A 16,974-nucleotide genomic window follows, 5' to 3' on the forward strand; every position below is an offset into this window, starting at 1 on the left:
AAATACTCCAGAGTAGTTCCCAATACTCTAATCCAGAAATAAATCAGGATTAAAATACTCTGATCCACTGTAGATCTAATCCAAGATCTTTAATCTTGGTCTAATCCAGGGTTAGATCAGATGAGGTGGAGCATCTACAGATTATATTCATCATTAATTGATCTATTTATTAGTCTGTCAATCGATTGATTGTTTGTTTGGTTTAATCGCAGAAACCTCAACGTTATTACTTGTACATGAAATAACAAGTATTTTAAGAAAAAGCAGCAAATGAAGCTTGAAGCAAGAAACACTTGTAATGTTCTGATCCACTAATTGATTAATTGATGTGTTAATGATCGGACTAATTGATGAATGGACGAATGGTTTCAACTGTTTTAAGTTTCATTACGAAAGTTCATATTTTATAAACTCTTCACGTTTTCCAAAATATGTATTTGTAAAGTTACTCAAGTACCTCAAATGTGTACTTAAGTACTGTACTGCAGAGTAAATGAACTTGTTATTTTTTGTTTCCCATCAACTCTTGAAACAAACCAGCATAGAAACATAACACGTCAACGTCAGTCTTCTTAAAGGTTAAAGATCAAAGGTGACATCATCAAGAGAACAAACAGAGAGCTCCTAAATGTTGAGATGTCTCACTCTGAGCTAAACGTTTGGACTGAAAGAAAACCAACGAAATGTAGTTCTTCATGGCAGGTGCATGATGGGAAGTGAAGGTTTGTATTTTTCTAAGCTCTTCCTCCTATTCATCGATTGGTCGAATATTAAAGTCATCTATGTGAAAGTGGAGCAGAAACACACACACACACACACTCGTCTGTCCTATCGGCGGACCTCCAGCCAATTAGCTAATGGCTCGTTAAAGACGACGTCCATTAGAGCTTCTCATAAATCAATTAGGCAGAACGGACGAGGATCCAATTGATCCGCTTCACCTCTCCGATTGATCACATGGTGCCATCACCACGGCAACCACAAGGCAGAAACAATGCCAGGTCCTCATAGTGTTGGTTTAGGACAGGTCCTCATAGTGTTGGTGTAGGACAGGTCCTCATAGTGTTGGTGTAAGACAGCTCCTCATAGTGTTGGTGTAAGACAGGTCCTCATAGTGTTGGTGTAAGACAGGTCCTCATAGTGTTGGTACAGGACAGGTCCTCATAGTGTAGGTGTAGGACAGGTGTAGGTGTAGGACAGGTCCTCATAGTGTTGGTTTACGGACAGGTCCTCATTGTGTTAGTACAGGACAGTTCCTCATAGTGTTGGTGTAAGACAGGTCCTCATAGTGTTGGTACAGGACAGGTCCTCATAGTGTTGGTATAGGACAGGTCCTCATAGTGTTGGTGTAAGACAGGTTCTCATAGTGTTGGTACAGGACAGGTCCTCATAGTGTTGGTACAGGACAGGTCCTCATAGTGTTGGTGTATGACAGGTCCTCATTGTGTTAGTACAGGACAGGTCCTCATAGTGTAGGTGTAGGACAGGTCCTCATAGTGTTGGTGTATGACAGGTCCTCATTGTGTTAGTACAGGACAGGTCCTCATAGTGTAGGTGTAGGACAGGTCCTCATAGTGTAGGTGTAGGACAGGTCCTCATAGTGTTGGTGTAGGACAGGTCCTCATAGTGTTGGTGTAGGACAGGTCCTCATTGTGTTAGTACAGGACAGGTCCTCATAGTGTAGGTGTAGGACAGGTCCTCATAGTGTTGGTTTACGGACAGGTCCTCATTGTGTTAATACAGGACAGTTCCTCATAGTGTTGGTGTAGGACAGGTCCTCATCGTGTTGGTTTAGGACAGGTCCTCATAGTGTTGGAACATCGAGGAACAAGAACACACACACACACACACACAAACAGAGTGTAACAGCCTCCCGAGGAACCCAGTGGAAAAGTTTTTTCCTCTGGTGTTTGAAAGCAGCTCCATCAATAGAAGCTTCAGCTCTCTGTAGTCCAGTGGGCCTGATGCCATGAAAATAATGAGACTTTATGGGCAACAGTCCCAGAGTTAAACCACATGCACACAAAGACACACACACAGACACACACACAAAGACGTACACACACACGCACATGCACACACACATGCACACACTCTTCACAAGTCAATGTGTGTCTGTTGCGTTGTTGTTTTGTTGCTGATAAAAGCTTCCTATTGCTGAAAACATAACGTGATTTGACCGACATTTATTTTTTTCCAAAACATGAACTTTAGATGATAATACTTCTATACTGTAGATGATAATACTTCTATACTTTATATCGTAATACTTCTATACTTTTGGTGATAATACTTCTATACTTTATAAAGTAATACTTCTATACTTTATAAAGTAATACTTCTATACTTTAGGTGATACTACTTCTATACTTTATAAAGTAATACTTCTATACTTTAGGTGATAATACTTCTATACTTTATAAAGTAATACTTCTATACTTTATAAAGTAATACTTCTATACTTTAGGTGATACTACTTCTATACTTTATAAAGTAATACTTCTATACTTTAGATCAGTGGTTCTCAACTGGTCTGGCTGCGGGACCCACCATCACCCCTTAATGACAAGCCGGGACCCACGACCCAAATTATACATACATATGTATATGTGTATGTGTATATGTATATATGTATGTATGTGTGTATAAATATATATATATACATATATATATATGTATTGTCGAGAAGAGTTGAGATCACAGGAAGCTGCCTCGAAAATGCATACACGATCAGGGGTAAAAGTCAGGATGAAAGGCATAAAGCATATACTCAGAAATCAATAGTTGAAGTGTAATCGAAAGATAAAGTATATGATCATTATATAACAAATGTTTAACATATAGAGTGATTTAACAAATGTAAAACTGATTATAAAGATGATCTGTGCAACAGAGTTGAGACGTGAAAAGTGTGTGTTTGAGAGAAGGTTTGGAGCAGTAAGAGCGTAAAATCAGAAACAGATGTTTTGGGCGTCAGTCAGGGAAACAGACACGCGGCTGCAAAGTCTGTTGCAAGAGATGACTCACGGAGGCAAGAAGGGAAGTCAGGTGCTTTCCAAACCTAAATGCAGACACAAGAGGGTGGGATAAAGATCATGTGTTCAGAAGGGGAGGGGGAGAACAGACAGCCCAAATCAAGGATATAAGGAGACGCTTGCAAGCCGCAAACTGGGATTTCTACACGAGCCGTCCAGACGCTCTGAGAAGATACGGACGATCGCAACTGAAGTATTCGAGGACTTCGTCTCTGTTCACGGAAAGAAGACCGCTGTTCGTGGACAAAGATTGAAAGACGGAGATTTTCCTCTCCCCACTGCTCGACTTTAACAACTGAACAACGGAGGAACACAGCAGCCCTAGAAAGACTTTGTACTGAGTTTTGAGGACTGTTGAACGGACTCCGCTGCAGAGCAGGAGGACCGAGGGTCCGGCCAGACCTTCGCTCCTAACAACTCCAAAAGAACCTTTTCATCGCACCTTTGAAATCCAGCTCCAACAGAGCCGTCTCGGCATCTAAAACTAATGAGTATAATCTAAGAAGAAAATTAAAGTAACGAATCAAGTGTAGTAACATTTTATGTGAGCTGTAGCTTAACCCTTGCAAACTAACTAAATATAACCTGCAATAAATATCTAATCTGCATTTAAAGTAAATTTCTCAAGTGCATTTATTTGCTCGAGTAGTAAAAGTTCCTCGTGGCAGTAAAAAGTTAAAGCCATTGTATGTCTAACAACTGAGTTCTGTAAGGTTATCCTAGAGACCGAATCCACTTAACAATCCCTTACGGTTTTAGAAGTAATCCTAGCCGTTAAAACCTAACCTGGCATTTACCAAGAGCACGGATCCAGAAGAGGGAAGCTGCCATAACCGACGCGACCGGTAGGAGCGCCCGGGGTCAGGGTGGCCCCTCGACCGAGTGCACTCAGACCGGAGGAAGCAGGGTAGACGTCGGGAGTAACGGCAGTTAGCAGAGCCAGGCGAGTTCCCTCACAAGAACACCAGCTCGACAATCTTTCAATAGAGAGCTGAGTCAGTAAGTAGCCCCGTATCGGGCCAGAAGTACCCCAGGATCTAACAGTATGTATGTATGTATATATATATGTATATATATATATGTCTATATATATATATGTATATATATGTATGTATATGTATGTATATATATATGTAGGTATATATACTAGGGGTATAACGGTTCACAAAGTTCACGGTTGGGTTGGGTACGATACAGTGGAGCCACGGTTCGGTACGTTTCGGTACAGTAGAAAACTATAAATGCAGAGAAATGTACTTGATTTAAAAATATATTTATTCATTACAACTAACATCATGAAGTTATTCTTTGACTTTGAACAATGATGAACTATATCTGAGTGACTCATCTTCTGGGGTGTCTTCTTTGCAACACATAAGCATAAAAAACTAAAACTGCTCCTTAATGTGATGTAGTATTGTTACTTACATCTTGCAAATGAGATTTTTTAATCTCAATGGGACTACCTGCTTAAATAAAGGTTTAAAAAAAAAAAAAAGTATTTTTTTTATTTTTTTTATTTTTTATTCAAACGTATTCGGTTCGTCATGCGTACCGAACCGTGAGCCTCGTACCGAACGGTTCAATACGAATATGCGTATCGTTACACCCCTATGTATATATATATATATATATATATATTATATATATATATTTTTGGGTATATCTATATTCAAGAAGTCTAGTAACGTCTCTGTGTAGTAAACTGTCAAATCAAATAAAGAAAGTACACCAATTATATTTTAACAAATATTCTCATTTTTCAAATTTAACTGGATGGATTATAATTACATAGAAATACATAAATAAAAGTTCTTCTCATTTCAAGTAAAAAAATTAAAAAATAAATTACGCAACACAATTCATTTTAGATAAATTATTTTCACTGATTTGTCCTGCAGCTTTAAATTCAGTTCATTCAGGGTGAAGTGATGAAGCCACGATATTATATTTTTCTCATCTTCTAAAAAGAGAAAGTAGTGTTGGAAGAATTCACTTATATGAGTCTGTCCAGTCAGAGTCTAATTACTCTGGTCTCTCTGGATATTTTCTCTTTTGGAGATCGTCCTATGATTTGGCTTTCACAACCCACAGCTCAACAGTCCTGCTCTGTCTCTGTGTCCTCGTCTCTCCCCGTGTGTCACGGTGTGTGAACATCTCACTCAAGTCAGGAAACTTGTCAGAATACTCATATTTGATTGTCTGAGCTGCATCACGTGATGTGATTCACAACGCATTGGTCGGTGTTTTTCCTGCACCGCTGAACAAGTGTCATAAATGCAGGAATAATTCCGCTGTATAAAGAAATGCCCTTCAAAATAAAATCACAATTTAGTTTTTTCTTTTTTTTTGTCAGGCAAAGGCCCGCGACCCACTGAAAATGGGTCTGCGACTCAAAAGTGGGTCCACCAGTTGAGAAACACTGGTTTAGATGATAATACTGCTCTACTTTATATAGTAATACTTCTATACTTTATATCGTAATACTTCTATACTTCAGATGATAATACTTCTATAGAAACACACACACTCACACACACACCACACTCACACACACTCACACTCACAGTCTCAGACACACACCACACACTCACACACTCACACACTCCAGTAGAAGGACACATTACCCCCTGTGTGAACTGACTCAGCTCTGCCAGGATCAGGGGGGCTGCACAGCACTGATAACAACACACACACACACACACTCTTTAGTCGTCTCTGGTTTAATGTTTCAGCTGATCGATGCGTCTGAAATATAATTCTGTTGGAGCAGACGGGCATTAAAATCCCACAATAAGAAGTGTAGACAGTAAAAAAACATGGCCGACTGTTTGTGGTTAAGATCCAATTGTACCCCCGAAACATTGGCGTGAGAGGACGAAGTGTAAACAGGTGAGTCTTCGGTGTAAACGGGAAAACCGACCGTTGCTCACTGGGATAAGTCTGGTAACCGCAGGGTCAACCGCGGGTTCGATCCCCGACTGGGACGTGTCCTGTGCAAGACACTGAACCCCTAACGGCTCCCCGGGCGCCTGTCATGGGCAGCCCACTGCTCCCTATATACAGGGATGGGTCAAATGCAGAGAAAGATTTCCCCTTCTGGGATCAATGTCGTGTCATACATTTTTTTTAATTAAACGGGTGAGTCTTCAGTGTACGTCTCTGGTGTCGACCTGTCAATCACTGTGTAGCCCCGCCCTAAAGCATCCCCTGCTTTATGGTCTGTGTGACTCTAAATGGACCATAATGTACTAAATGAACATCATGCTGTATTGAAGAAGACTTGAAACTAGAGATTGAGACATAAACTCATGTTTACAATGTTTACTGAGGTAATAAATCAAGAGAGAAGTAGAGTCATTTTCTATAGACTTCTATACAACCAGAGGAGTCGCCCCCTGGTGGACACTAGAGAGAATGCAGCTTTAACGCGTAAAGCTTTGGAGAACTTTAAAGAAGCGGCGGTTGTCTCCTGGTTTAGTATATATACACATATATATATATATTAGGGGTGTAACAATACGCATATTCGTATTGAACCGTTCGGTACGAGGCTCACGGTTCGGTACACATGACGAACCGAACAATACGTTTGAATAATACTAGTATAATATAATAATGGTAATAGTATAATAATACTCGTGCATTTGGAAAATGCAGAAGCTTAAATTGTGGGAAATATTATGTTTTCGGTGGAGCCACTGTTCTCCAACTGGCAACCCACATGACGTAACGGACAGCGTGCTCTCTGACACGCCCACCACCAAAGAACAACCTGACTGTAACACATCACCTGACTGTAACACATCACCTGACTGTAACACATCACCTGACTGTTACACGCATCACCTGACTGTTACACACATCACCTGACTGTAACACATCACCTGACTGTTACACACATCACCTGACTGTAACACATCACCTGACTGTAACACACATCACCTGACTGTTACACACATCACCTGACTGTAACACATCACCTGACTGTTACACACATCACCTGACTGTAACACATCACCTGACTGTAACACACATCACCTGACTGTAACACACATCACCTGACTGTAACACACATCACCTGACTGTAACACATCACCTGACTGTTACACACATCACCTGACTGTAACACATCACCTGACTGTAACACACATCACCTGACTGTAACACACATCACCTGACTGTAACACACATCACCTGACTGTAACACATCACCTGACTGTTACACACATCACCTGACTGTAACGCATCACCTGACTGTAACACACATCACCTGACTGTAACACACATCACCTGACTGTAACACACATCACCTGACTGTAACACATCACCTGACTGTAACACATATCACCTGACTGTAACACACATCACCTGACTGTAACACATCACCTGACTGTAACACATATCACCTGACTGTAACACACATCACCTGACTGTAACACATCACCTGACTGTAACACATATCACCTGACTGTAACACACATCACCTGACTGTAACACATCACCTGACTGTAACACACATCACCTGACTGTAACACATCACCTGACTGTAACACACATCACCTGACTGTTACACACATCACCTGACTGTAACACACATCACCTGACTGTAACACACATCACCTGACTGTAACACATCACCTGACTGTAACACACATCACCTGACTGTAACACATCACCTGACTGTTACACACATCACCTGACTGTAACACACATCACCTGACTGTAACACACATCACCTGACTGTTACACACATCACCTGACTGTAACACACATCACCTGACTGTAACACACATCACCTGACTGTAACACATCACCTGACTGTAACACACATCACCTGACTTTAACACACATCACCTGACTGTAACACACATCACCTGACTTTAACACACATCACCTGACTGTAACACACATCACCTGACTATAGCACACATCACCTGACTATAACACACATCACCTGACTGTAACACACATCACCTGACTGTAACACATCACCTGACTGTAACACATCACCTGACTGTAACACACATCACCTGACTGTAACACATCACCTGACTGTAACACACATCACCTGACTGTAACACACATCACCTGACTGTAACACATCACCTGACTGTTACACGCATCACCTGACTGTTACACACATCACCTGACTGTAATACACATCACCTGACTGTAACACACATCACCTGACTGTAACACATCACCTGACTGTAACACACATCACCTGACTGTAACACACATCACCTGACTGTAACACATCACCTGACTGTAACACGCATCACCTGACTGTAACACACATCACCTGACTGTAACACACATCACCTGACTGTAACACATCACCTGACTGTAACACGCATCACCTGACTGTAACACATTACCTGACTGTAACACATTACCTGACTGTAACACACATCACCTGACTGTAACACGCATCACCTGACTGTAACACATTACCTGACTGTAACAAACATCACCTGACTGTAACACGCATCACCTGACTGTAACTCACATCACCTGACTGTAACACATCACCTGACTGTAACACGCATCACCTGACTGTAACACATCACCTGACTGTAACACGCATCACCTGACTGTAACACATTACCTGACTGTAACACATCACCTGACATCATTGTTCATACTACGATGATGATGAGAAGATGTAAGTAACAATACTACATAACATTAAGGAGCAGTTTTAGTTTTTTATGCTGATGTGTTGCTAAGAAGACACCCCAGAAGATGAGTCACTCAGGTATAGTTCCATCATTGTTCAAAGTCAAAGAATAACTTCATGATGTTAGTTGTAATGAATAAATATATTTTAAATCAAGTACATTTCTCTGCATTTATAGTTTTCTACTGTACCGAAACGTACCGAACCGTGGCTCCACTGTATCGTACCCAACCGTGAGTTTTGTGAACCGTTACACCCCTAATATATATATATATATATATACGTATATATATACAGATATATATATATATATATATCTGTATATATATATACAGATATATATATATGTACATATGTATGCACTTACAGTACATTCATACATGAACATGACTTCACACTTACCACCATGCAGTGTGTGTGTGTGTGTGATCACCATGATGACTAATTCATCTCTCCACTCTACTTGGCTGCTTTTTTTTTTTTTTAATTGCACTTTTATCCAGTTTTCCATTGGCCCTACGCATAAAACGTCATCAGCCAATCAGGTGTCTCGCTGCCTCTGTCTGACTCTGCTCCGCCCGGCGACCGGGACGAAAACCTTTTAACAGGTTTAATGTGTGATTTAGGACGAAGAAGGGAGGGGGGAGGACAGGAGAGGAGGGGGGAGGAAAGGAGTGAGGGGATGAGTAGAAGAAGAAGAAGAAAACATAAAAACAGAGACAGAGAGGGAGATAAAATGTCTTTATGAGCATTGACGTTTTTATGAGGAAGACAGAAACTGTGTGTTTGTCTTCCTGTCTTTATGGGGTCTTATGGTCTTATGGGAGAGAAACAGTGTGCTGATTAAAGTCTGTATTTAAAGGTGATGTTCAAATCTTCGTGTTCAGACTCAAACCAGCAGTGAATGTTTAAAAGTGTCCTGATATCATTGAACGCCTCACCTCACCATTTAATCACACAATCCCACATAAAAAATATTCACTAGAGCGCCAGTGGATTCATCCGCCGCTGAAAATAGTCCCAGACAAGGCTAAAGCCCCCCCCCCCCCAACGGGTGTGAAATAAAGTTTTACTGATGATGGTTCTCCTCCGATATTCAGTAAAACTTGTGTTTCTAGTCTCTGATCTCTGATTATGTTTCATTGTAAACAACCAATCAGTGTTTAAACCAACGGGAGGAGAGCTAGTAACGTTAGCAGCACCGCTAACGGCAAACCAACGGGAGGAGAGCTAGTAACGTTAGCAGCACCGCTAACGGCTAACAAACAGGAGGAGAGCTAGTAACGTTAGCAGCACCGCTAACGGCTAACCAACGGAAGGAGAGCTAGTAACGTTAGCAGCACCGCTAACGGCTAACCAACGGGAGGAGAGCTAGTAACGTTAGCAGCACCGCTAACGGCAAACCAACGGGAGGAGAGCTAGTAACGTTAGCAGCACCGCTAACGGCTAACAAACAGGAGGAGAGCTAGTAACGTTAGCAGCACCGCTAACGGCTAACAAACAGGAGGAGAGCTAGTAACGTTAGCAGCACCGCTAACGGCTAACCAACAGATATTCACTTAATTTACATCATGATGCCTTCAGGCTCTGCTCAGTGAACATGAGTACTGGCTGAAGGTTCATTATAACGTTATCATGATGTGTTCACATGTCATCTGTAAAATGTAGTTTTGGTGATAAACTTGAATAAATCCAGTAGTTTGAAGGAGATGAATATAAAATATATATTAGAGATGAATTATAATGTTTAACTTCCTAACACGAGCTCTAAGAACATTATTATACTTCAGTAAAGATAATAATGACAAAAAAAGTAGAATAACACCAAAAAGATCCTTTAAATCTGAATGACCATCAATATTCTGTACTTAATCAATAATTTACTGTGGAAACAAAACCAGTCTGACCAGTAACCAGTGAGAGACAGAGAGAGAGACAGAGAGAGCGAGAGAGAGACAGAGAGAGAGACAGAGAGAGCGAGAGAGAGAGAGAGAGAGACAGAGAGAGAGACAGAGAGAGAGAGAGAGACAGAGAGAGCGAGAGAGAGACAGAGAGAGAGACAGAGAGAGAGAGAGATTTTGATTTTTAGAAAACCTTTATTTTCTTTGAACATGTTTCTTTACCATTTAAAACGGTGAAACATAATAAAGTCCAACAAACATAAACGGGTCTTTGATTGTGAGATCTGACTCTCACTGAGCTCCATATTTGTCCAGTTCTTTGTTCACTTTGTGAACTATCTTCTTGAGTCTGTATCCTTCCTGCTTCGTGAGACCTCCTCTGTCCTTGCTCCTCATGTGAGATCTGGCAGAGCTGGAGAGCTTCTCCTTGTCAGAGAGGTAGTCCTCCACTCTGACTCCTCTCACGTTCTTACTCCTCCTCAGAAACTCCTTGATCTCCTCCACGCTGTAGCCTCCAGAGCCCCTAGAGCTGCCAGCACCGTGTGTAGAGGGCTCACTGTTTACAGCAGAGTTCTCCTCCTGACTGGACTCAGAGTCCTCCCAACCGGACTCAGGGTCCTCTTCCGGCCTGGACTCACACTCGGCTGCTCCTCCACTTTCTGTAGTTGCCACTTTCTTGGCCTGTGAGCTTCCTCTGTCTCCTCTCTGTTTCCTCTTCAGCTGAGGGGCCTTGAGCTGCTCCTCGTCTGCTTCCATGGCCACCTCCCCACCTGCCTCCACCTGTCCTCCAGTACTCTCCCTCACCTGCTGGACCTCACTTGCCCCGTCCTTCCTCACCTCTTGTCCCCCACTTGTCCTCTCTTCTCTCACCTCATGTCCCTCACTTGTCTCCTCCACCCTCATCTCCTGTACCTCACTTGTTTCCTCCACCTCCACCTTCTGAGTCCCACCCGTCTCCTCCACCCTCGCCTCCTGTGCTCCGCTTGTTCCCTCTTGTCCGTCCTGCTTGTCCCCTCTGCCCTCCTCAGTACCTCTCTGGTTCTGGTCTTTGTTTGAGCCGTGTCCCCAGGACAAGCTCTGCTCAGATGTCCTTCTCTCCCACAGCTGTAACATTTAAAATCGTTCGTCTTTGCAAAGATGACGTAGTCAAAGTCGTCCACAGTGATCTTGAAGCTGAGGTTGACCACTCTGCTCCTGTTGTTGGGGATCATGAGGACATGTCTCCTGTGAGACACCACGTGCTTCAACAGCGGAGACTTAAATCCAGAGGACACGCTCCTAACCGGAGACACCACCTTCCCATGTTTGGACAGCTCTTTGACGATGGCATCGCTCTTTATGAATGGCGGCACGTTGGACACAGTGACGTTCACCTCCGGTGAGGCGAGAGCATACGTGGGCAGGAAGTGTTCACCCACGGAGATCCCGTTCATCAACACCACCTCCGCAGTTTCTATGCTGTCCAGAAAGATGACCACAGCGCTGTTCATCCGCGCTGCGGACTTCACGTGGCCGACAACCTCACCCACTCCCAGGCTGATCTCCTCCACCCAACACCCGAACAGCGGCGGGATCTTCACGGCGTGTTCTCTGGTTAGCTCCGTCAGGCGCATGCTAGCGTTTAGCACGCCGACAGCACCTGCTGCCCGCTCACAAAAAGACCCAAAAACAGCTAAAAGGACACAAAAAAAACGTGAACCCTGCAGACCCCACTACACTACCATATACCCCACTACACTACCATATACCCCACTACACTATCATATACAACACTACACTACCATATACCCCACTACACTATCATATACCCCACTACACTACCTTATACCCCACTACACTACCATATACACCATTACACTACCATATACCCCACTACACTATCATATACCTCACTACACTATCATATACAACACTACACTACCATATACCCCACTACACTATCATATACCCCACTACACTACCATATACCCCACTACACTATCATATACCCCACTACACTACCATATACCCCACTACACTATCATATACCCCATTACACTATCATATACAACACTACACTATCATATACCCCACTACACTACCATATACACCACTACACTACCATATACCCCACTACACTATCATATACCCCACTACACTACCATATACCCCACTACACTATCATATACCCCACTACACTACCATATACCCCACTACACTATCATATACCCCATTACACTATCATATACAACACTACACTATCATATACCCCACTACACTACCATATACACCATTACACTACCATATACCCCACTACAATATCATATACCCCACTACACTACCATATACCCCACTACACTATCATATACAACACTACACTACCATATACCCCACTACACTACCATATACCCCATTACACTATCATATACCCCACTACAATATCATATACCCCATTACACTACCATATACCCCACTACACTACCATATACCCCACTACACTACCATATACCCCACTACACTACCATATACCCCACTACACTACCATATACCCCACTACACTACCATATACCCCACTACACTACCATATACCCCACTACACTACCATATACCCCACTACACTATCATATACCCCACTACACTACCATATACCCCACTACACTACCATATACCCCACTACACTACCATATACCCCACTACACTACCATATACCCCACTACACTATCATATACCCCACTACACTACCATATACCCCACTACACTATCATATACCCCACTACACTACCATATACCCCACTACACTACCATATACCCCACTACACTACCATATACCCCATTACACTATCATATACAACACTACACTACCATATACCCCACTACACTACCATATACCCCACTACAATATCATATACACCACTACACTATCATATACCCCACTACACTATCATATACCCCACTACACTATCATATACCCCACTACACTATCATATACGCCACTACACTATCATATACCCCACTACACTACCATATACCCCACTACACTACCATATACCCCACTACACTACCATATACCCCACTACACTACCATATACCCCACTACACTACCATATACCCCACTACACTACCATATACCCCACTACACTACCGTATACCCCACTACACTACCATATACCCCACTACACTACCATATACCCCACTACACTATCATATACAACACTACACTACCATATACCCCACTACACTATCATATACCCCACTACACTACCTTATACCCCACTACACTACCATATACACCATTACACTACCATATACCCCACTACACTATCATATACCTCACTACACTATCATATACAACACTACACTACCATATACCCCACTACACTACCATATACCCCACTACACTACCGTATACCCCACTACACTACCATATACCCCACTACACTACCATATACCCCACTACACTACCATATACCCCACTACACTATCATATACAACACTACACTACCATATACCTCACTACACTATCATATACAACACTACACTACCATATACCCCACTACACTACCATATACACCATTACACTACCATATACCCCACTACACTATCATATACCTCACTACACTATCATATACAACACTACACTACCATATACCCCACTACACTACCATATACCCCACTACACTACCGTATACCCCACTACACTACCATATACCCCACTACACTACCATATACCCCACTACACTATCATATACAACACTACACTACCATATACCCCACTACACTATCATATACCCCACTACACTACCATATACCCCACTACACTACCATATACCCCACTACACTACCATATACCCCATTACACTATCATATACAACACTACACTACCATATACCCCACTACACTACCATATACCCCACTACAATATCATATACACCACTACACTATCATATACCCCACTACACTATCATATACCCCACTACACTATCATATACCCCACTACACTATCATATACGCCACTACACTATCATATACCCCACTACACTACCATATACCCCACTACACTACCATATACCCCACTACACTACCATATACCCCACTACACTACCATATACCCCACTACACTACCATATACCCCACTACACTACCATATACCCCACTACACTACCGTATACCCCACTACACTACCATATACCCCACTACACTACCATATACCCCACTACACTATCATATACAACACTACACTACCATATACCCCACTACACTATCATATACCCCACTACACTACCTTATACCCCACTACACTACCATATACACCATTACACTACCATATACCCCACTACACTATCATATACCTCACTACACTATCATATACAACACTACACTACCATATACCCCACTACACTACCATATACCCCACTACACTACCGTATACCCCACTACACTACCATATACCCCACTACACTACCATATACCCCACTACACTACCATATACCCCACTACACTATCATATACAACACTACACTACCATATACCCCACTACACTATCATATACCCCACTACACTACCTTATACCCCACTACACTACCATATACACCATTACACTACCATATACCCCACTACACTATCATATACCTCACTACACTATCATATACAACACTACACTACCATATACCCCACTACACTACCATATACCCCACTACACTACCGTATACCCCACTACACTACCATATACCCCACTACACTACCATATACCCCACTACACTATCATATACAACACTACACTACCATATACCCCACTACACTATCATATACCCCACTACACTACCTTATACCCCACTACACTACCATATACACCATTACACTACCATATACCCCACTACACTATCATATACCTCACTACACTGTCATATACAACACTACACTACCATATACCCCACTACACTACCATATACCCCACTACACTATCATATACAACACTACACTACCATATACCCCACTACACTATCATATACCCCACTACACTACCTTATACCCCACTACACTACCATATACACCATTACACTACCATATACCCCACTACACTATCATATACCTCACTACACTATCATATACAACACTACACTACCATATACCCCACTACACTATCATATACCCCACTACACTACCATATACCCCACTACACTATCATATACCCCACTACACTACCATATACCCCACTACACTATCATATACCCCATTACACTATCATATACAACACTACACTATCATATACCCCACTACACTACCATATACACCACTACACTACCATATACCCCACTACACTATCATATACCCCACTACACTACCATATACCCCACTACACTATCATATACCCCACTACACTACCATATACCCCACTACACTATCATATACCCCATTACACTATCATATACAACACTACACTATCATATACCCCACTACACTACCATATACACCATTACACTACCATATACCCCACTACAATATCATATACCCCACTACACTACCATATACCCCACTACACTATCATATACAACACTACACTACCATATACCCCACTACACTACCATATACCCCATTACACTATCATATACCCCACTACAATATCATATACCCCATTACACTACCATATACCCCACTACACTACCATATACCCCACTACACTACCATATACCCCACTACACTACCATATACCCCACTACACTACCATATACCCCACTACACTACCATATACCCCACTACACTACCATATACCCCACTACACTATCATATACCCCACTACACTACCATATACCCCACTACACTACCATATACCCCACTACACTACCATATACCCCACTACACTACCATATACCCCACTACACTATCATATACCCCACTACACTACCATATACCCCACTACACTATCATATACCCCACTACACTACCATATACCCCACTACACTACCATATACCCCACTACACTACCATATACCCCATTACACTATCATATACAACACTACACTACCATATACCCCACTACACTACCATATACCCCACTACAATATCATATACACCACTACACTATCATATACCCCACTACACTATCATATACCCCACTACACTATCATATACCCCACTACACTATCATATACGCCACTACACTATCATATACCCCACTACACTACCATATACCCCACTACACTACCATATACCCCACTACACTACCATATACCCCACTACACTACCATATACCCCACTACACTACCATATACCCCACTACACTACCATATACCCCACTACACTACCGTATACCCCACTACACTACCATATACCCCACTACACTACCATATACCCCACTACACTATCATATACCCCACTA

Source organism: Melanostigma gelatinosum (genome assembly GCF_949748355.1).
Source record: "Melanostigma gelatinosum genome assembly, chromosome: 8".
In the NCBI taxonomy this organism is placed as follows: Eukaryota; Metazoa; Chordata; class Actinopteri; order Perciformes; family Zoarcidae; genus Melanostigma; species Melanostigma gelatinosum.